The sequence below is a fragment of the Rissa tridactyla genome, chromosome 2 (genome assembly GCF_028500815.1).
Source record: "Rissa tridactyla isolate bRisTri1 chromosome 2, bRisTri1.patW.cur.20221130, whole genome shotgun sequence".
Taxonomy (NCBI): Eukaryota; Metazoa; Chordata; class Aves; order Charadriiformes; family Laridae; genus Rissa; species Rissa tridactyla.
Window position 1 is genome coordinate 70,628,864 of NC_071467.1, and position 23,926 is coordinate 70,652,789.

A 23,926-nucleotide genomic window follows, 5' to 3' on the forward strand; every position below is an offset into this window, starting at 1 on the left:
GACGGGTAGACATAGTGCTTAGTGATATGGTTTAGTGATGGTTTTTGTCAGAGTTGGGTTGATGGTTGGACTAGATGATCTGAAAGATCCCTTCCAACCTAGGCAATTCTATGAATCTATGAGCAGTGTGCTTCAAAATCATAACAGCCATTAACTTGTTACTTTTTTTTCTCCCAAATCTTGTAGTTGTTTGCTAAATAGTGTTATATCACACAGGCACACAAACGTTATTGCCCAAAAAAAGGAGAGACCCAAGTTTGATTTCAAACTCTGAATTGACCTACCACCTGCACAGCATTTAGGCCGTGTTCTTACCCAGCCTTCACATTTTTATTTTTTTCAAAATGTTGCCCTTGTAAAGCAGAGCACTTTGGAGTCTGCAACACATTTTAAAGTAATGACTAAGCACTAATCCACTAACATGCTCAAGCGGCACTTGAGAATTTGGCAGTATCACTTTAAATAATCTATTAGCCTACTGATTCCTCTCTCAGTATCCTCGGTTTCCTGTTGTTTGAACTAATCTTTGTCTGTACTTTACTTCACACAGTATTTCTTGCATGAAGAGCAAAGGATGTGATGTGTATGGCTTACAGTAAGGAAACCTGTAATGCAACATATGATCAAAATTTCAGTTTCTACAGCATTTTTCCTTCAAGTTATCTAAAAGTATTTTTATAAACAATCCTACCTTAAATCTGACTGCACCATTGTGGAATAAAGACTGTATTACAGAAATTACTTGGGTCACTTTTGGCCAAAGTAATGCAGGAGTTCAGTGTCACACGTGGGGGGCAGGGAGGAGGTAGCAGATGGAGAAATCAAATTCACCCCTGTAGCATACACGAGATATGCAATATTACTGAGGAACAACAAGCCACAATACTGTACAGTGTCTTATAAAATCATATTAAGTGAACACAGATGTAAATGGATATTGCCTTGAGTTCTTTTTGCTCATTGTCAGGAACTTATGATTTGACATCTGCAAAAAATTTACTGAATAATGTCTGTGCCGCACACCGCTGCCTATGAGGCGCATAAGGCAAAGTACCTTTTATGGCTTAAAAATTATTAGGGGATCAAGATCCGCCTAGCTCCTTGAGCTGAAATGTGGCTCAAACCAAAGGACTAAGCTTTCGATTCTTACTCTCTGAGTGGGGAAAATGAAGGTGGGGGTTGTTCTGATCCTTAAGCAGTATTTCAAACAAAACAGCAGTGTGCTTTAAAAGTTGTGTTGGTTCATCAATTTTCCATCAGTCCCCAGCTTTCCTAAGAGCTATCCCAATACGCTACAGGTATTGCGTTCAAACCTGCTTTGCTTGCATCTTCTGTCATAATCACATTATGAGATGACACATACATTCACTTGGTTGCAAGGGAACGCTTAGAGAAGTCAGGTTAAGAAGATGACTCAGTTGCCTTATTTAGATGAAATATTCTTCTGAGTATCCAGCATATTAAGACATTCATTAAATAACAAAACATGCCATCTCTCTTTCTTCTCTCTGTTCTCATTTTTCCATTCCCAGTTTCCTGGTCCTTCTTCATGGCATGTTTTCCTTCTCCCAACCTGCTCATCTCTTTTCTTCTCTTTGCTACCCCTATTTTTGCCCTTCCTCCTGTTCCTCTTCACTCTTCCCACACTCTCTCCTATCCTACCTCTACATAACACTGCCAGCCATTCCCAGCTTCTCCTTTTATTCACATCCAGCTTCCCTCTGTTTATGCTGATATATTTCATGGAGCACATATACATGGCAGGAAACCGTCAGCTTTCTCATTTTCCGGTACTTCACGTAGGGAAAATCTGTGCCATTACATGGAATCTAAACCCAATCTACAGCAATGCTCTGTTCACCAGGTGCCCCAGAAGCAAAAGGCCACCATTTCTTTGAATGTCCTGCAGCCTACGGAGCTATTCTAGCCAAGAACAGGTCCTGTAAGTGACCCTCGTGACAGTGGCTCCATGGTAAACAGTAGGTCTTACTCTTCCCTGAAAATCTTCAAGACTGCTGGATGCGTAAAACAAATTACGTTGGGTCAAACTTCCCAAAAAGTGTTTTTCCCCTCCTCTCCTGGTGCTAGATTTGTCTTTTCAAATTATTAAAGCTACTCATCAGAGCTAGTTCTACTGTGCAAGGCCTGGGGCTTCTGAATACAATGATATCACAGGCATGAAAGTATTTCTTTTCTGCCACAATGGAGCCATAGAATGGAACCTAATATAAAAAGTAGAAAATGTAGAGACAGAACATCAGATTTTTTGTCTTTGATTTTTCTTCCTTAGATGTAAAACCCATTAAATAGGCCAGTATGTAGGCAACCTCTTATTTAACTAGAATTATGGCAATTGCATCCACTCCACATGGAAACCAAGCGAGTAGTAATGGCTAATTATTTCAATGGACTTTTTTTCCAATCAATATTTATAACTCCCAGATATTGATTACAACCCATATCTTTAAAAATATCAACAATTACTGCTAAAAGGCTGAGTAGTTGCTTATAGTGGTAAACATACACATTAGGAGAGAGGAACTCAAAATTATATGCATCCTGCAACACAGAAAATCTATTAGCACACACAAATTAACAAGTTACTTTGTGTTCCCGGTCAGGGTACCATGATAGTCTGTGGCTGGTAGTCTAAAGCACAAACAAAGCTGTGAATTTGCTATGCTAAAGTGCCACCATTGATAGTCCTACATTTACTGTGTCTTGCATAAACGAACTAGTCCAAGAGGAAGGTGGTTGGATGATGCTTACTAGCATTTAGATATTATCCTTCATGTATCAACTATAAGCCATTGTGACAGGGCCTATATAAGGACTTTAATTTCTGTGCCTAATTCTTTCCACTTAGTTGGCTCTAAAACTTTAGGTAACATCTGACACAGGAACTTACATGGAAATTAGGCAATCTGAATATGAGCTTCTCTCCTCAGTCCATTCCCTCAGCCTCTCCTCAAGGCCAAGCAACAGGATAGGTTATAAGGATAACCCAGCTGCCAAGCATGTCCAAAACCACATCTGACGCATCAAGAATGGTGAGAAGGACTTTCTCCAAATTCATCTCGCATTTTCAGTGTAGCCACGCCAGTTCTTGCTGAAATTACCTGAGTTATGCCTTCTCACCTTTCTTTGTGGATGCTGCTGCTGCTGCTATCAGTCAAAGACAACTGAAATCCCATCCTTGGAAAAGGCACAGAGAAGGTCTTCCATACCACGCTTCTGAAACAAGTCTGTCTTGTTAGACTCTGGGTTTTAATAAATCTGAAGCAATTTTTGCTCACTGTGTAGAACTAGGGCAACTGAAACGTGATTGTTATCAATGTGACAAAATACATTTAAAGCTCTGGCAATTAATGAAAACCACTAGTTGGTTAGCGCGATGTTGCCTTCGTACAAGTTCACAGGTACAACAAAGTGATACTTTCCACTGGCTTCAGTGGGAACTGGTGATGTAAATAAAATGTGGTCTTGGTGCGTCTGGGTGTAATTCTGCCTTTGCTGCCTCTGTGCTGACAGACTTCTCAGCACCTAACGTCATCTGTGCAACAGGAAGGCTTTGTTCATTCCACAAAAACCTGGGGGTAACTTGAGGGTATTTTCTTCTTTCTTTTTTTTTTTTTCTTTCCTTGTTTTTTCTTCTTCTGGCAATACGTGCAATTTTCAGGAATTAGAGTGCATGCGCCAGAGGAATGGTGACATGCTTTTCTATGAATCTTATGGTGATCAGGATAGGAAAGTCACACAGTCGTGGTCTCCGCTTTCACAGCAGGAATGTGAGAAAACTACAAAATATTGCAATATACACCAATATAACTGTGAGCAGAATTTGACCCACAGGACTTTTTTTTTTTTTTAAACTAAAAAATCAATAACTGTCAAACAATTACAATACAAGTAACTTTTCCCAGCACAGTCTGTAATGAAATTGTGCTTTAGATGCAAGACAAATGCAAGCCATATTTTAGCCATGTTCTAGAGTTAGCAAAAGGCAAGGTTCTCTAGAATTATCCACTGTAACCATGGCATAATCTGAAATTTTAATTTGTCTGTCTTCCAGATACATTTCAGTTATTCTTTTATTTACTTATTTTACTTCTTGCCATGTTGTCCACATTCTCTGAATATGGTTCCATTTAAAAACATCTCTGTTTTTAACTGTTCACAGTTTACAACAGAAATCCAATAGACATTTACATGCTTTCTAGCATGAAACATTAGTCTTTTAAAACATATACTGATGCTTTGAACCATCACAGAACTGACTGTGAAGGTATTCAGAGCTCATCTGAACCTGAGCTACCCAGAGTTGGTCCTACTACTTTACCCATCCAGAGGAAAGTGCAGTTGAATAATAAAGTTAATGTATTTATTCCAGTTGCTACCCGTGTGTGTGTGCATGTGTGTATCCACATACATACACTCACTATACACACATATGCACTCTACACGCATATATTATACCTGTAACCATCATTTTATTATGATTAACTTAATGATCAACTAATTTTATCACAATTTCTTTTTTGACTTGAATCTCAGATATCTCCATTCTGTTAATACTTGATAGGGAGCTGTAACTTTTCTTTCTCTCAGAAAGAAAGGAAGATAATTTAGAATCCTTATTTCACTTGACATAACTCATGTTGAGTGAAAAAGTACATCCTCAAGGCTTGTACCTATGCGTGGTACAGTAATTATGAGAATAAAAAGAACAGCACTTTGCTCTAAGTTTTGGAGTCAATTCAGGCTGGTAACGTCTGAAATCAGGAAGGCAGAACTGACGTATAAAGCCAGTGTACAGCAATGAGAAAAGATCACCCCGTGTCTGACTTTAAAAAAGGTACGCAAAGCCCACGCTGCCTACAGCAGGCGATAGCCATTGTCTGGACAGTGAAGAAAATATAGTCGTCCTGCTTTGAGAAAGCAAAGCTGCATACACCACCCCCCCCCGACTCTCAAGGCAGACAAAGGCAAGGGATTGATCTGTATGAAGGAAAAAGGAAAACTACTTGCTGAGAAGATGCAGAAATATACACCCCTGTTGCCTGACACAGGGAAGAAGACAGGGTGCTGAACGCATATACGCACATACATTCTTCTGCTAGCAGCGCTCCCCACAGCCAAGAGAAAACAACCATCTTTAGAGAAATAAAGTGGAAAGAGTTGGAAAGCAAAATAAATCCAGCCAATCCAATGCAATAAAAGCTGATGCAGATTTTTACGGGAGATCAGCACCCATGATAAGAGTTCTGTCCTGCCACCAAGTCTCCTGAGCTCCTAGAAATGGTGGGGGATAACGAGGAGCAAGAGAACCATTTTGAAAGCTTAGTGAGGGTGCTTGTGGACTATCTTACACTGCACCCTAACACCTCAGCCTGTGCACTGGGTCCCTGAGAACACCCATGTGTGTTTCAGTGTCTCATGTGCGGTATTAATGTAATTCACCAAACTCTGCGGACAACTCAGAAGGAACTTTCCTACCTGATGTCCATGCACACATGGAGAACCAGAGATGATCTATTTCACTGTCTTCACAGGTTCACAGCAGAAGAGGACTGGGCTAGACACCCTTATTATCATACAATGCCACGTGAGGCACTTCACAGGGGGACACAGCTTACTGTAGATTTAGGGATTGCAATTCATGGAATTCAGCCCTGGCCGCTGAGTCCTGGCCTGGGTTGCTGCGATGCTGACCCAAGCACCAGCACACAGGCAGGGCTGAGCAGTATGGACACTCATCCTCCGGCTTGGCTGACTGGGTTCCTCCAAGTAGGGCGTGAGTCAGTAAATCTCTACAGAGAAGACACACTCAGCGGGGAGTTCGGCGGCTGACAAACAGCTGAATGGAAACACCCCACGGCGCGGCTAGTGCATCTGCGCAGAGCAGTATGCCGGCACAGCAGGGTAAAACCAGCACCCTCTTCTGCCATGGGCCATATTAGGAGCTGTGTTGGAATCCTTTGCTCCAGAAACACCTGCCAAACATCCCAGTTCAAAATATATATTAGTAAAGATTACAAAATCATATAACATTAATGCAGGGTGGGCTTTTCAGTACAATACCTTGGCATTTCATAATGCTGTCTGGCTGCTTCCCTAAAAGAAGAATGACAGTAACACACAAATAAGTGGTTTTGCTAAAGGTACAGTGATTATGAAGAAAAGAAAACGTAAAGTGGAGACACATAACAATTGCTTGGGGTGTTTCCTGGCCTAAATTGCAGCACTCCTCATGTCTAATATCCTGGAAGCAGAAGACAGTTAAAGGATATCTAATATCCTGGATGCAGAAGACAGTTAATGACGATCATAAAATAAAATATTGAAATGACTATTCAATTCCTATTCTCTCGCAGAAATTGTCATGTTGGTTATTACTGGCCTTTCATGCTTCAATAAAAGTCTTTAAAATACCACCCCTGACTTGACTGATGTGCTTTTGGAGTAATTTCTTGAGTCAGAATACCTCCGCTGCCAGCGTACTACAGAGTTCCCTTCAGAGTTCTTGGCTTTTGTATTAACAAGTTTTCTTTCTTAATGTTTTCTTCTCTCCTGTGGTCAAGCTTTGGAAATACTACTCTATGCATGTGTGCAAGGGCACAAGGTTCCTCTCAGTGATTTTATTCAAGCTCCGTTATTTAAGAAAACAAACACTGGGATTAATTCTTATACGTGACTTCTGAGCTGAGAAACTACATCTATTCCCCTACTTCTTTTGTTAATTCTACTAATAAAGGTTATTGTCATCTACTGGTAGAGAATTGAAACAGTAATTTTGTTGATGATACACTTTGCAGCAGCAAATGGATCTTCTTTTCTTGTTGCAACAATGGTGCTGCCGTCCTTTCACGGTACGTACACAGCGAGGCAGACAATACACTTGGTTATTGCAGCAACAGGCTTCTGACTCCAGAGGACAAAAAGAGACGAATCAGTCCTGTTCAGCATCTGTGTTCCTCCTCAGGTGTCCAGGCCATGTTATCTTCTCCATATACTTAATTTTTCTTCTGAAGGAATTGTCAGGGATTTCCTACTAAATCACCAAACTGAACTCTTCAAACTCCTTAGGCGTTTCCATAGCTGGGATTATGGAACATTAGTTATCTACTTGCAGGTTAAGCTCTGTGAGCTGCTGAGAGCACTTCCTAATTAACTTTTATGTTTCTAACTGGTTGACTTAGAGACTACATTGTACTCTAAAACAAACTTTTGTCTCCTGGGTAGCAAAGGTTTGACACATCCTTATTGATCTCTATTTACTTAAATACATTAACAACCAATTAATGTGAAGTAAAAGAAAACCAGCTTCAAAATGCTAGCATAGGCCAGATTTAGTCTTTAGAAGGGGGAAAAGGTGAATGAGTGTTTAGATGTCAGTGTGCACAAAAAAAATTTGCATATGAGTTTACATATCGCCACATGCTTAACATCACACCTGAGTGCAAGTCTGCTGGACACAACGACGCTACAGCCACTTCTGCTGCTTTTCTTGTGTTTGAAGTACTTAAGACTTGGGGAATAGCAAAGAGTTACTTTGCACACAATATTAAGCTGGTTTGGTAACATTACTTCTCTCTGTTTTCCACACACTGCCCCGTAGCTGCGCCAGCGGAGGGGGTCGTGTGAACGCTCTCTCAAACGCTCAAGGCAAAACGAGCCAGTTTATTTTAAGTGGTGTGAACTGTGGATCTGGCCTGGCCTGGCTGAGTTTGCAAGTTTCAGGCTGAGGAGCAATCACGCGAGCCGCTCCGTTAGCAAAACCGCAGGGGCAGCACTGCCAGCTGGCGAGCGGCAGGGACAGTAGAAAGCAGGAACGTCTTTAAGCAGAACAGCTGGAGCCTGGAAGATGCCATCCCTCTGCAGCTGTAGAACTTCTGCCTCAGTGTCCCTTAAGTGTGGGAAAGGCCAATCCCAAAATAAAACAGATGGGACAGGGAAAGTTTGTGGTAGTAGCCGTAAAAAAAAAAAAGTTACAGTATGTTATTTCTATCCACTTGATATAAGCTATACTTGAGAAAAAAAACCAAAACAACAACCCAGCTAGTAAATCAGCAAAACTATTGTAACTATAGACAGGAAAAATTTCTTATACTCAATCCTCAAATAGACAAAGTAGACTTTTCTGGGGTGTAAGTGCACCAACTTAGACTTTCCCCTAGCTTTTGGCATTAAAGAAACCCTCCAAACTCATAAAACTTTCAAATACCAAAAGCTAAATCTATCCCTGAATGTTGTTCCTGTAGTGGCAAAAGTTTTCAGCAAAGATTTGTTTTCAAGAAACACCGTTACCAGTGCTTAACCTTGAGCACGTCTATGTAGAGTTTATAGGCTAAAGCATCAAGCAAATAGCCTGTCTTAAAACCCAGTGGTAGTTTGATGGACACCTTTTTTCTGGCCTGACTGAACTGAAGCACTTCCCATGCCTGTGACGCAGATTCAGATGCACCAGAGCAATGAATTAAATAATGTTAAGTTAAAATATTAAACATACTAAATAAATAATAATATTATAAACCTTGATTTAATAGTCCTTTAAAACTGTAATCAAGTAAAACTAGAATTCATGTATGCATTACGTGTTTGTATTTTAACACCTTTGAAGAACTTCACCTAAAAATATAGTATGAGTTCTTACGCAGGAAAACCGTCGCTTGTGATTCAATGTGACTGCTCTGTTGCATTTGGAAGGAACTGTGGGGTAGCATTATGGATGTATATTTTCCTCTTATTCTATTAGATACACAATAAAGCTTTCAGAATATTTTAAAGTGTCATAACAAAAACTCTATAGGAAGCAAAAAAATAACTGAAAAAATCACAGAAGTCTACTTTCTAAGGCCTGCTTCTACCCCAGACATGACCATTAGCACAGAAACTGCACTTATCTTACAGATATGGAACATGGACTTCAAGGAACAGCTGCCAAAACACACATTTAATGAAGATAAAGTAACAGAGTGCGGGAGAATATCAGCTAGTAAACTTCTCAGGTTTACTCATGCAAGCCATCATCCTTTTGTGTAAATACACAAACACACAGTGCCAGCCAAAAGCCATGTTAATCTAACACTGAATTATAGGCAATTTTAACTTCTGGATTTCATATCGATGCTGAGAGTGGCTCTCCCCTGTCTCGGTGCTACGCCAGAGCTTGGAGCAGAGGGCCAAGGTTAGGAGCGCCTGGGGTTTCCTAGGCTACACCACAGCTTGGGTTTGAGTATTAAAAGTCCACGGCACCACTTCTGAGAGCGCGTGTGGCGTATTAGGGCATAAAGGTCAGGAGAGGAACTGAGAGCGATTGCCTCAAATGCCAGCCTGCCCCCCCCCCCCCAAAGGTAAGATGATATCATGAAAAATGATGTCTTAGAAGACAGTTGCTCTCACCACCACTGTAATGCCTACCGTAGGGGTAGAGATCGTGGCTGCAATGCTTTAAGCGTGATTGTTTAAAGAGACCCAAGTCTGACCTAAACAAGGACTTACATGCTTGAAACTTGCCAGCTTCTCCCAACTATTCTGGTCAGCACAAGAAAAGACAATGCCCCTCCCCTACAAACCCACCTCTCTTATCTCACATACGTTTAAAATTAAAAATAGCAGATTGAAACCAAGAAAAATCTATTCACACATAAAGGGAAAAATTACGCACAGACTATTCAAAACATTGAATTATAAGTGAATATGATGAAACAATGAACTGTAATTAAAGTTGCACCTCTTATTATTTTCCAGAGCAAAACGTCAATTATCTGAGTTGGCTGTATTTAATTCTTTAAGCAAAGCTGTAGGACTGGATCTTTGAGTCTCAGCTTTAATTGGAGAAACATTAAATTCTGCAAGGGTTAAAAGCTATATGAAGTTGCTGTTACATTGCACAACTACTGATCTGGCTTGACTTTAATAAGAAGTGATTGGAAGTACAGGTGCAACAGACTGAGATACTGTCTTTTATCACTCAGTGGTCAGTACTGAAGACTAACACAGAAAACGGGATGTATTCCAGTCAACTGCGGAGAAGCTGTTGTACTCATTTTATAGATTAGTAAAACATTTGGACAAAGAGTTTAACAACAGAAGCAATAACTGAAATGCACTCAGGCAGTATTATCTGTGAGAATACACTGAGGAAGTCTTTTTAGCTTTTGTTCTATCAAGTAACAGTTTAACAAAGAAGTTTTTTAATGTTTCACTTTCTTTCCAAGTATTCAATGACAAGCACAGCTCCAGAAGATATCGCTTACTATCCTTCTGGACTCTGATTTCTCATGCAGCATGAGTGTATCGAGGTTTTAATATTAAATAGTTTACTCACAGCACTTTGATTCAGATTCACGTGCTAGCTTTCCTCCTTCATAAAAAGGTATTTTTGGATACATGGCTGAAATGCCAATCCACAAAGTTGCCTTCCGAATGCAGCAGCGGAGCACAACGCACGATGCCCGAGTTACCCCTCTCGATGGGCTCAGCGGAACGCACGGGTCACACTCTGCACCTCGTTCTGAGCATAACGGGAAACGCCATCCATGCCAGCAAGGCTGGAAAAACCTTTTTCCCGATTGGCTGCTCATCCCAAACTGCCTGGCAGAGGTTGGAAATATGCAATGCAGAGAAGTGATATTCTGTGGCATTCATTCAATTTACCTGCACTACACTCCAGGGAGCCATGCTATTAAACAACAGCTCCAGCGGGTCAATAAAGTTAACTTAATTAAATTGCTTTCCCTCCCACTCTTCCAACTAGCAAGATTTAGGGCACAGGGACACAGCGCTGCTTGTAAATAAAAGGATGATTTAGCTAATCATTTGCTGAAGAAAGACATATTTTTGTCAATAATTCTATACGCCAAGCAGAGAGCTTGTTTAAATTAAAACCGTGATGTAGGATAAGGGAAGAGACAATACCTACTAATGAACGGCCATTAATATTTTTCAAGCAGTGTCAATTAAATCTACTACTTAAAAGTTAAATCTCAGAGATTGCACTTTTTGCTCCATAAAACTGAAATTGCAATTGCTTGAGTGTAATGTTATAAAACATACTATCATTATTACAAGCATAATGAATACACTTTCTTAATTTGCTGGGGACTGATCGAGTCTCTTTCTGGTCATTTTGATACGTGTACTCTCACTGCTTTACCAGAGTCCTGTTTTAGGAGTCTCTAGTCTGTCCTTTTCTGTGGCACTACACAGAAAACATCACCAATAACTACGGATAACAAACATTACGGTTAAGCTAACGACTACAGATTATTTCAAATCCTCAGTCTGAAACCTCTTGTTTATTTGGGGCTAGATATTTTGAAAAGCTACAGTTAAACTGATATAGCTGTTTCGCAAAATGATATTTAGGTCTTCTTATCCATTTTTTCCTCAGAAACTCGATGAATGGCTCACTCGGAATACAGACCTGTGTTTTGGCAGGAATTGCCCCGATGTTCCACGTGTACCCTCTGCTCTGTCTCCTGAGTGTTTCCAGCTTTGCCCCAACCCTCCTCTTGCACACGCTGAGCAAAAGCATTCCAAGCACTGGCAGCTAGACTCCCTAGAGATCGCTTTTGCGCTGTTTATAATCTATTCCCATTGAGCTTTTACCTGCAAGTAAATGGGTCTTTTCGGTTTCTTTTCTTCAAATATCTTTACTGTTTCCTATGAATAGCAAGATCTTGGAGCTGGTCTGAGTGAAGAGAGAGGGATGCTTGTAAAGGCACATAGCAGAGTTTAATTTAGGAAGTATGAAAATACACTATGAGGCAGAAGGAGGTCCCTTTATGTCCTCATAGCCAGTTCTTGCAGTACAGGTGGTGTCTTCATAAACCTGTCTGCCATGGGATCTGGGACAGTCCTTTCCACCTAGAGCTCAAATCCTCCTCCAGTGTTGGGTTTGCAGCTCTTTGTTCTACTCTGACTCCAGCAACCCAAGTGCAAGAGAAGGTCTCTGATCCCAAACCAGTGAAATCACGAAGCTGAGTAGCCTTATGATAGAGTCCTGTCTTTGCTTTTCATACTCGTTATTTTGTCTCCTATTTCTTCCCAGCACAAGCTGGAATGGCAACAGCCTTCCCGCACATCCTCTCCCGGTATTACAGAAAGAAGCCCAGGGAGAGAATTACTCACACGGATTTGAATGACACTCCATAAGAACTCCCACTGAATACCATAAGTCCAAAGTAAGATTAAACATATTATTTACTGTGATTAGGAGTGTCAGAATTCAGTTGGAATGAACAGTCATTTGACTGCTTCATATTCCAGGACGTGTTACTTCATCAACGCCTTGTCAAAGTCGAGAGTCCACAAGGAAATATGCATACACAAATACAAACATTGAATAACTAGGCTGAGAAATTGAATATAAAACTAAAAATCACCTCTCTAGGGAACTATCTGTCAAAGAGACCAAATTAATTTAAATTAATTGCACAATGCAGTGGAAAAGTGATCGGGATGACAAGCGCTGTAGGGTCAGAGCCAGGAGGTCTAGTGGGATCGCTTGTCCCTCTCCTCACACAACTTCTGCAGCACCCAGGGGTGACGCAGTTGACCTCCAGGAGGGGAGGGTGATACCCAGCTGCTCCCGGTGCACCTTCCCACTGACGGATCTCAGCCTCAGAGAAAGAGAGCTCTATTCAAAGCATCCAGAAGTGCCAGGAAGGGGAGGGAGGACTCTCTTGTAGGACAACAGTGACCTTTTGGCTAGGACTGAATACACTGAATAAGACTCTTCTGCAAGTAGAAGGATGAAGAAAAGGCAAGTTTCTATTATAAAACAAATAGCATTGAAATGGAAATCTTATCTTTTTTTAAACCAGTTTAACTCCATATGGCAGCATAAAATAGTTCAATATCATAGTCATTATATTCACATATTTTCTTTTCCTTTTTCCCCCTCAATTCCCCAAGCCTGATGAAGTTGATAGGCCAGGAGACAGATGCTCTGCACTTCTATTGCAATATATAAATCTCAGCAAATAGTAAGAAAACTACAACCATTAGCTAAAAAAAAAAGAAAGAAAGAGAAAAAACAATTGGAAGGCAGTTTTCTTAGGATAATTAAATGGCTTTGTTTCTTCCTAATGAACTGTACTTCTGGCTCTTTGCTCATTTGTACCCTGACAAGACGGGCAAAGAATGTGTTTGTATCTGCCTAATAAGCGTTGTTATCTTTTAACTGGTTATTAGTACTACAATACAAAAATAATATTCTTGTTGAGCTACACAGGACTGCACTTAGCCAAGCCTGCTCTTAAGCTGGACTGAGTCTGTCCTGTCATATCAGAATTGGAGAATCATAGTTTGGAAGTGGCACTCCTCCTTAAAAGACACTAAACACTCACTCTCTGCCCCAAATTCTTTGGACTGTCAGGAATTTGCAGCCCTTTGCCAGAGCCCCAGGAGGAGCTGGAGGCTGGGTGTCACAGACATACACCATAGCCCCAGGGATCCCAGCTGCAGCGACATCGATTTCTTCTATTTTTAATGTTGTGAGTGATGCACCGCCAGCTTGCCTACCTTTAGGCACTTCACCAAGGCTCCTAATTCAGGAGAACAGTTGCCTTCGGCCAACAACGGAAAGGAACAGACACCTCTGAAGGCCAACTTAGACCTTAAATAGGCCAGGGTCCCTCAAGGTCTGTGTCAACCAGAAGAGCCTGAGGTAATGGCACCTCCAAACTTAGGACCCTCAGTTAGATGCCAGAAGTTAAGACAGACATGGGTCCGTGGGATCTTTGAGGAAAGGAGAGGGACTGTGAGGACAAGAGCAGTGATTATGACACCTGACACCCCTTTGCTGGGACCCTTGTGCAACTGCAGCTCAGGCTGTTCCTCTTGCCCCAGCTAGCAGGTACGGGGAGCGCTTCATCCCCTGCACCCAGCTACTACCTGGGCTTAGCAGAAATATTGGCCTGGACCAGTCCTGGGGCCACAGACACATTTGTGGGGAGGAAGGCAGAGCTGCAAAGAGCTTTCCACCGCCGCAGGGGTGAAGGTTCCACCTGCTGCTTCATCATTGAGTGTGAGCAGCAAAGACAGGCAACACCTGCTCTGGCACAAAGTCTCCAAGGGGAAAAGTAACCTCTGAATACAATTTAAACACACCTGGACTGGGGTGAATTTCTGCCTTTTGGTGTCCAGTGCCACTGGAATTTCTTGCCTGATTAGAGGCTTTCTAAAATGGAATTCCTCATTCAGCTCTCCCCTCCGCCATCGCCCCAACCAGGCGACCGTCACCCTTCATTTTCGCTCATGCATTCACCAGCAAACCTCTGAATTAGCAAAGACAGGTGTCACAGGTGCTCAGCATCTCCCGTGGCCAAGATCTTTATTTGTTATACCTGTCAGACCAGTCAATGAGTGCTCCATCTCACTGTGGGCAAGCACATTCCTTCCTGCCAACACCAAAAGCACGGCTATCTATTCAGCAATGCTCTACGCCAAGCAACTGCCATGCTGTGGGGAAAGAAGATCAGTGATCAGTACCATTTGTCTACATAATCGCACTTGTTACTGGACAATTCTTGGGTCAGAGGCTAATGTTTTTTTATTTATAGTCTTTCCCCATTCACCTGAATTTTCCTGTGCCTTTTCCCATAACTAAGATTGTGATGCCATTTGGCTTCGTACTGCAGGAGGTCTGATAGAAATCTGAGAAAAAATATCTGAAAGTAAATCCATTACACTCAATTGAACAGAATTTTACATTAAGGAGCTGGAGAGGCACCTCAGATTCAAGGTGCATTTCTAGGAAAAAAGAAAGACCACGAACTTATTTACCTTTTTTTTTCTTCACGTTGTGTAACTTCTATTTCTAGGAAAATATATTGAATTCTGCTAATGGTATACGTTGAATTATACATATGGAAGATGAAGTTCTATACATTTTCAAGGTTAGCTTTCAACGAGCCCTTTATCAACAACACCACCAAACAGAACTCAAATATGCTTGCCTGGATGCTACCTTGTCTTTAAAAACTGGGAGAAAAAATAATTATGTCCCCCTTGTATCTCAGTGTCTATATAATACGGTTCTGAAATTCCCTAAATGAGAAAAAAAAATTGTTTTCTTTATGATAAGAATTCTGTTTAACAAAGATAATGCATAGTATTTTGCCTTTTTGTTATACTTATGAAATAAACAGATCAACATCTAAGTGTAACACACTTGTTGCCGTAGGCATGCTACTACTTCACTTCTTTAACGCCTCAAAGGTTTCCAAATAATCACTAAGTAGAGCTGCTTTCTTCATTTTCCATTGTCCAGCAGGCAGCCCAAGTAGAAATTCATGCATCATTTTTTAATACAAGAATAGATTTTGCTCAAACTGTCTTTTTAACTAGATGCATTTTTTCCAGATTAAATACATATTTTTATTTAAAAATAGAGTCATTTGAAATGAAACATGAAATTTTAACAATGTACTGCCAAACTTCATAAAAACTTGATTTACATTAAATAACAGTCATATCTGTTGGCAAAGGTTTGCTCACCATCCAACAACTGAGCTGGGAGAGTTTGAATGACTGGGAAAATGGTCTCTGATGAAATGTTTAGTCCAAATTTGATGGCTGTATCTTCCTTTGCAGTGCAGAGAAGGTATTTTCTTCACTTTATTCAGGTTAGCTCTGTTCAATATCTAGTTCATGCAAAGCTATCTCTTGAGAGCTGATAAAGGCAGAAAATCTTACTTTCTACTGTAGGTAAAAGCTCCATGGCAGAGGCTGAAATCTGAGAACTCTAAAATCTTGCAGGACACGGTAAACGGAAAGAAACACACATTTCTGTTTACTCAGCACAAAGAATGGTTAATTTGACTAATAAATCAGCTTAATATAAGTAATAAATAAAACAAGTAAACATGTAGTAAAGGTGAAATGTCATTCATTGGTTTCTAAGGTAACAAAAAGTAAAAATCAAGACTCTGAATAAATATATCAGGAGCTTTTAAATAATTTCCTAAATGCAACTTACTATAGTTCCACCTTTACAAACAGAAGTGCCTAAGGTAAACAAAGTAGCGGTCAAAATAATCCGGCGTCTGACATTCTCACACCAGTGGAACAGGATTGACTATAGTAATCAAGAACTTTTCTTTATCACCACTTTGACCATGGGAATTACGCTGCCAGTCCACAATACTGTAAGCAAGGAGAATACGATGTTAAAGGAAATTACCCACTCTTATTTGGGTAATAATGTATTTCCCAGTCTAGATTATCAAATAAGTGAGGTCACCCACCGTAATATTTACTGCTACACTTTGGCAGAAAACCAAAATACTTTAATAATACCAACTGAAAAGAACCCGCCTTTTTCCAGGAAACTAATTAAAAAGTAAGCGCACGAAAGAGAGTGATGATTTCAATTACGTTCCTTGCTCGCTTTTCCCCATGGTAATGCCATCAAGAAGGCTCTCAGCTTCTTTTAAAAAAGCCAAAGCAGACTGAGCTCTTCAAATCTGTTGCAGACATTTTCTTCAGTGTAGTAATGATTTCTCTGGCCCTCTTCTGACCCTCTCTGTTTTTTTCTCAATACACTTTCTGAAAGCAGGGGCACCAAAACACAGCCTTCTAACATCAGTCTCACTGAAGCCAGACTCATGACCAAGGCAACGACCCCCTTTCTGTGTAATCAATTTTCTCACTGGAGCTGCTTATCTGATGTGATTCCTGAAATATTTCCCCCAAAGGTTAGGACTCCTTAGAACACAATTCCTATTCCTCTCAATGAAGCTGGTATTCTTCAGCCTTAAATTCAGTATTTCACTTTATATAGATGGACTGAGGTTACTAAGCAACCCAGGTTGTTTGCTATAGCAAGTGGCCTGGACTATTTGTATCATTTGCAGATTTCATTGACAGTTATATTCTGTCAGCTTCCAGGTTGTCTGAAAAATGCTGAAAATGTATGTCTAATCGTGAACCTTGTTGAAACCCACTACAAATACCTTCCTTCAATTACAACTCCTTATGCCAAGTTATTTCTGTGAATGTGCTAGTTTAGCGTACACCCTATTGACATGGTGTAGGGTTAATTTTTTACCAGAACATTGAACAGACTGAAGTAAACTCTAATAATTTGCCTGGGAATATTGCAGAGCCAAGGTATCTGAAAGGTACCGTAAGCAGAGGTGAGGGATTTGGGTTTCAATATTACTTACTAGAAGAGGGAATTGACCCTGTGACTATTATAATACCGTACTACAAAATAAAAGGAGATACGACCACCACTACTTCTACCTGTGCTGTGAACCTGCCTATCCTTCTCCTTTGCTTTTGTAACATCTGCCTCAAAATAAAATGTTGTTAATTAAAATTGATTAATCTACCCAAACGCAAACGGAGCCTCTTTCCCACCCTCCACCTCAAAAGGAAACCTTCCCTTTTCTCCATTCAGATTGACTCACTATTTATTATTTATTTCCTGGCTTGATGAAGTGATAAATCAGGTTTGTGCACAGTCCTGACATGCTTAATGCCACAGAGATTGAGCAATTCAATTATTAGGCTTGAATTCATTGTGTCAAACGGCTTCAGCTGCCCTATGGTCTGCTTTTCATGGTAAACAGGACAGCGCTTCAGAACTGCATCTTGGAGACAAATCCAAGAACTGAAGCTCTTGGCTCTAGCCTGTCTTTCCTCTTAGTAAAATCCAAGTGAATGGTCAACTAAGCAGATACGGAAGCTCGTATTGTTATACACATCTCTGATACATTATGGTCCAGGTAGGAGTGAACCACACAGAAGCAAAGATAATTAGAAGAGAGCTGTCTTTGTAACAAGTGATGAATTCAGACCCTGTGTTACTTTCAGACCTCAAATAAGACTCAAAAGTTTGGCTACATGCTAATAGCCCAAATGCCTGAAAAGCACCAATTTAGATGCAGTGTTAGCAAACTCCTCGTATAAGTCTGAGACTAAACAGTTCAACCTTTCAAAGAGTAAGACAAGCAGAGGGACCACATGAGACTAAATGGGCAAAGGAGGCATATGAAGACCATTTTTGTATCCATGTGAATCCTGGCAAATTTTAGGGTCACATTTGCTATAATGAGTAACCTTTGGAGGCTCCTGAGAAGAAAAAGAAGAGCCCAACTGCAAATAGATAAGCATTTCCTGACCCTGATGCCACACAACTCTAGTGACAGGAAAGAATCTTTAGCCATTTAACATTTTAACAGGAAAAAGTCTCAAAAAATCCAGACATACAACCACAGTCCCACCGGCATTACAAGTTGGAATTATCAGGTGAGCCAGTACTTCATCTCAATTATATCTGTACTATTGATTGGTTTCATTCTATCTGGGAAAGATTAAGATCACTTTCATACTATTCAATTTGCATTCATATTCACTCGGCCCAGAAAATGAATACAGTAGTCCATATAACAAACACAAGGATAAAATACAAGTCGGCAGTACAGGGGAGAAAACAAAACTGAGAATGAAAAACTTACTCGTCAGAAGACCAGTGATATTTAAAAAATTACTGTCGTTGAGCAGGTTTTGCAGTCACTCTGCGGTCTCAAGGAAGATACCTAAAGGTGTTGAGTATGCTCTGAAAAGAAGAATAATCAAGGATTTAGTAATTATATCACCTATCAAATTCTAAACCAAAACTTGTCCAAAACAATTTGCTTTCCCATTTTATGTGTTATTCATTCATAAAATATTTATTTTTTACTCTACCACTGAATCTGCAGAGAGTTTATGGGCTTTTACAAGTTGAGTTGCTCAGATCAGGCTTCCTAGAGTGCACAGGGAATCAGAACAACGAGAAGAGTAATTATTTAATTTATTCTCTTGCATACCTACATTTCTAAGCTGTTCCAGTTGTGAAAGAACAGTGAAAATGAAAGAGGTCCAGCTCCTAATTCACTGATTAATGAATCAATATGCTGGAGTAAATGTTCCAAAACAGGCACATAAAATCATGTCCCTAAATATCTTTCAAACAATTGACTAGAGTTTGTTGGCTATCTTTTGGACTAGTTCATGTATTTGGCCTCCTTATTTGTGATATAATAGCTGAGGATGTCCCTTTTTACTCACAATGTTATTCTGCATTTCAAGTCCAGCTTTGTCATTTCCAATTGTCCTTAATGGACAGGATAGTTGACTGAGTCAATGAGCCATCTCAGCTCTCTAAATCAAAATGAAACTGAAAGACCGGGAGATCACCAGTGCTTTCATCTGTGCAGGCTGTGGGGGCAGGGGGTAGAGGAGTTGGAAATGAAGGAGTAAAGCGGAGCCTGAGAAAAAGAAGGAGTAGGGGGAAGATGTTTAGAGTGTTGTCTTTGTTTCTCACTAGCCTACTCTATTTTTAATTGGCAATAATTAAATTAATTTTACCCAAGTTGCCTGCTTTTTTGACCATGATGGTAATTGCTGAGTCATCTCCTTGTCTTTGTCTCAACCCATAAGATTTTCTATCATATTTTCTCCCCCTGTTCTGCTGAGAAGGGGAAGGGAGAGAGCAGATGGGTGGGTGCCTGGCTGCTGTCCAAGGTCAACCCACCACAGCTACAAAGTAATTTTCCACCACTGATCTCTCTAAGAGCAGCAGGACTGAGACTGGAATGGGGGGGGGGGGGGGGGGGGAGGAAAAGCCATACAAAGAAAACTCTGCCTATAATGCATAGGAATAAATAGAATTAGTAAGGAACAGAACTCCATCTCAGAGAAAACTGTGTTAACTGAAAATCTTCATACACCCCTGGCTTCTGTACTGTAGTGCAGCCACAAATTTTAAAACAAGAGCTTATGCTAAAAAACAAAAAGTCAAATGACTCATACTCCATGAAAGAAGAGTGCTGAAAACCTCATTTAAAAAAGATCTCTCCTTGCGATATGATAGCGAGGTCTCTTTGGCCCATTAAGGAATTTTTTACAGTGATCATTGAAATATAACATAGCAACTGTTTTAAAGTCAGAGATGAGACTGATCGACAGTAATATATTTGCAGTAATACACTTATTCTGTCAGCACTTCTTTTAGAAACAACTATTTAAGGTTCTTTCACAGCTAGGTTTTAACAATCCTGAGCTGATTTATTTAATTCCAGATTTCATTAAGCTCCAGAACTCCATCTAAGCAACCATTGTGATGGTAGTAGCAAATTTCAGCTATGAAACAAATTGAAGGGCTATGCATCTCCACCTGATATTGAAGACCATGGGATGAAATCTCCATCAAGTTAGTACAGCAAAGTATCCTGCATTTGCTTGGATTCCCTTGGTTGTGGTCAGGGTATGCCTTACAGTGGTAAAGTTAGCAAAACCCTCTCAGATAAAACTCATCGAATGAACTCTTTCCTGAATGAGTTTCTTGTTAGAATTAATGTTGTGTTAAAATAACCAACAACTCACTAAAAATATGGGGTCCATGGGAAATATTCACACTGCCTCACATACTTGTGAGAAATCCCTGGTATAACAAAACCTAGAACAATATAAATTGCCAATAGAACTGATCGAATGTTAAATTCTACCAACAATCTTCCTGTTTACAGCCTAAAACACTCTTGTAATTTAGCTGTGTTTTCATGGCTAAATAGCTGAGGTCTCATGCCTGTACCCTGGGAAGTCTATAAACACACAGTGAAATTAACTGCTAGTTGGGAAAGAGAGCTTGGAAACAGCTTTATGAAAATGTCACCGAAATCCTCATCAACTGTCAAAAAAAGAAAATGGTATTAGGAAATAGTAGGAAAAGAACAGAAAACAGCAGAAGAAAACACAATAATGCTGCCATAAAAATCCATTGCCCACCTAACATTTTGAATATTGAATACAGTCATCTCATCTCAAAAACAAGAGGATAGCAACAGAAAGATAGAGAAAAGGGTGACAGGATGATCAAAGGCATGTAATGGCTTCTGTACTAGGAGAAAAAAAAAGATGGCTTTAGGATTTTCGTATTGGAAGAGGGACGAATGAGGGAAGGACTGTGACAGAGCCCCAGAAAATCGTGAACAGTACTGAGAAAGTGAATAAAGAATGCTTTTTCACTGTATTTCATAGCACAGTCCCAATAAAATGAGCAGTTAGTAAGTTCAAAACATGAAACCCAAGAAAGGATGCACTCCACAAAGATCATAATTAAATGGCAGAACTCATTGCCACAGGTTGTGGTGGATGTCACATACATGTGTGGGCTTCAAAAAGAAGCGATTCATTTTGGTGGTAAAAGAAACATTGACCAGTCTGTATTTTACACAAAGATGCATAATATAAGCCTTCAGCTTAAGAAGCATTATGGAGTGCTGTGGGATGATACTAAGGGAAGTTATCCTTTAGTCTGTTTTAAATGCAGCTGTCAATGTCCTCATTAATTTTGCTCTTTTATTGTATTCTTGGTGATCCCCTGTAACACGCAGATGTTAGAGAGCGTACCGTGCCTCTGGCTGGTGTGCAAGGAGGTTTTTGAGGGCAGAAAACTTCCCAGTTTCCCCAGTCCCCTTGTGCAACTTCACATCCTAGGGTAATTAGAATAAGGAGTTTTATTTTTGGAGACCTTACAAGACCATCCAAAGTTTTGGTAATAAAAAATGAATGTAATGATAATTATAATAATACCCTGTACAGACCTGTGATAAACTTTTAGTGTTTTGGTACCTTAGATAAATGAATAAATAAGGATGGCTATACTAGGTCAGACAGAAGATCTACCTAAACCAGTATCCCAGCTACAACAGTGGCCAATATACAAAGTTAGCTTTGGCTAGCATGAGATATCCAGCTTTCAGGATATTATATATCCTAGAATGCAAACCTTTTTCATGCTGAACGGACATGGAGTAACCACTATGAAAACAAAAGTTCTGGAGGAAAGTCCTCCTCAGGCCCAAATCCCGGTTCTCTTCCCAACAATTGGGATCACACCAAGCTATGTCCCATCCCTCCTCTCACATGCTGGTTTTTGCTGAAAAATAACATGGGCAGGTAGCAGGAATGAACCAACCTTGATAGCAAACAAGGTTGGTGATCTGGGCAACCAAGACTCTGGGCACATGACGGCTTAGGTGCCACTTGCACACCCAGGGATCTAGTCAGCCAAAGCTAGTCAGAACATTTTCATCATAGTGTTACAAAAGCATTTCCTGAACATAGCCTCTTATCTCATAGGAAGCATCAGCCATCCTGTGGTGGAACTGGCAAGCCCTTCACTTGTAGCATGACAGTGAGCAGGGTAAAGTCTTTTATGGAACTGCATCAGATGAACACAGGACGGATAAAAGCTGAAGCAACCTTGCTTATTCACTAAAAATAATTTCATTTTATCACCATAATAAACAGAAAGTGACAATTACACATATTGTATGTCTATGCATTTGCCTGGAAAAATCTCTTTATTCCTTCATCATGAGTTAGATTAAACAGTTAAGATGAAGGTCACTAACTACACAAGAAAGGCTGTTTTCTTCTTTTTTGAGGGGGGAAAAGGTCGTACCATCGCTTATTTCCATAAAATAAGAGTTTTGTCTATCAATCCCTTTAATCTTCAGTAGCAGTTGGATGCCAAACCTGAGGCTCCTTAGAAAACCCTAGCCTAATGCCTGCCTGAGTCAGCTGCACTATTTGAACTTAAAATAGTATGTAAGCCCCCCTGCAGATATGTTTATATCAATCTGAAATCACATATTTGGACTAAATTTAAGCCAATTCCTAAGAGTCTTGCCAAAAAAAGGGAAACTAGGCCGAAGAGATATTGCAGAGAAAGCTAATTCTAACTACCCACATTGGAACAGTGACTACTCTTGAAATTCATACTCTATACAGAGAAACAGCAGCCATTCAAAACTGTTGGGAAACAAACGAGGTTTGCATCAAAATAAGTGTGTCAGCATAACTTTCTTCAACAGTTTACCTAAATTAACGTGAACTCTCTATTCTGGCCAAGCTAAAAGACGCTCTTATGAAGGCCTATCAACTCAATAAGGGTTACCTTTCAGGTAATCTTCGGTCAGAAGAACATGCCACACAGAAGCAAACTGCCACAAGCCCCAGGTTCTTATTCATTTACGCTGGTATTTCAGCTAGCGGAGTTGTGTTGGTCTAGGGGCAAGGTATCCAAGTCCCTGACTGGCCGACAAATTCCCTAGTAAAAATCTGTGGTTTTTTTTTTTTTCTAGGCAACAGGAAACAACAAAAACCTTTCCAGGCCAATTTTACTACCCTGGCATGAGGTGGGAGTGCTGGTGTGGCTGGAGCCCAGCCTGAGGAATGCTTTGCTTGTGGAACACAGTACATCTTTATTTCTGAGTCGATTAAGAAAGCTCTCCTGCTGCGGGTGTGACCACGATAGACCACGCTGGCTCAATCACTTTTATAGCAGTTTACTGCTTTGTCTCCCAGAGTGCATATGAAGAATTAAACATTGCAGTGTAGAAAAGGTCCCGAGTGAACTGGAAGCCCTGTGGAGGCAATGAAGCAGCTCAAGGTCACCCCCAAACTACGACTTAGTCTACTGGACATGCTAGTTTCCCCCATGTTAGTCTCACCCATCCATCTACACTTAACCTTAGCAAAAAAAGCAGCTTTTTGTTGTAGTTTGTAGCAGGCATAAAAATGATACTAACTATAGTATGCCTTCAGGGCTTCGCCCTCTGGTATGAGAATGACATTAAACCTTCTACTAGCCCAGCAGCATTGCAATAAACACACCTCAGATAACACTGGTATGCCAACAACTCCATGTATAGTCCTGACCTTATTTTTTGATGGGAAACATGAGTAATCAAAGAAATAATGAAATTAATAGGAATAAATGAAATAGTAAAAAAAAATATATATTTTTTTTGGTAGCTTAATCCTTTGCATTGGGTGTAGGTCTCAAAGTGTTGGCAGTGGCGGGGCTGCAAGTGTGGCCTCTGTGAGGAGCCAAGCTGGTGGCACCTCTGGGAAACAT

General features: G+C 40.3%; 1 protein-coding gene across 1 annotated transcript in view; it reads right to left on the minus strand.

The window, feature by feature from the left end:
• Nucleotides 1–23,926, minus strand: part of LOC128904962 (poly(rC)-binding protein 3-like) — a 525,202-nt gene that overhangs the window by 156,887 nt on the left and 344,389 nt on the right. Inside the window, exon 4 of the mRNA XM_054190151.1 lies at nt 18,474–18,574. The gene's annotated coding sequence lies outside the window, so the exon portion shown is untranslated. The remainder of the gene's footprint in view (nt 1–18,473; nt 18,575–23,926) is intronic.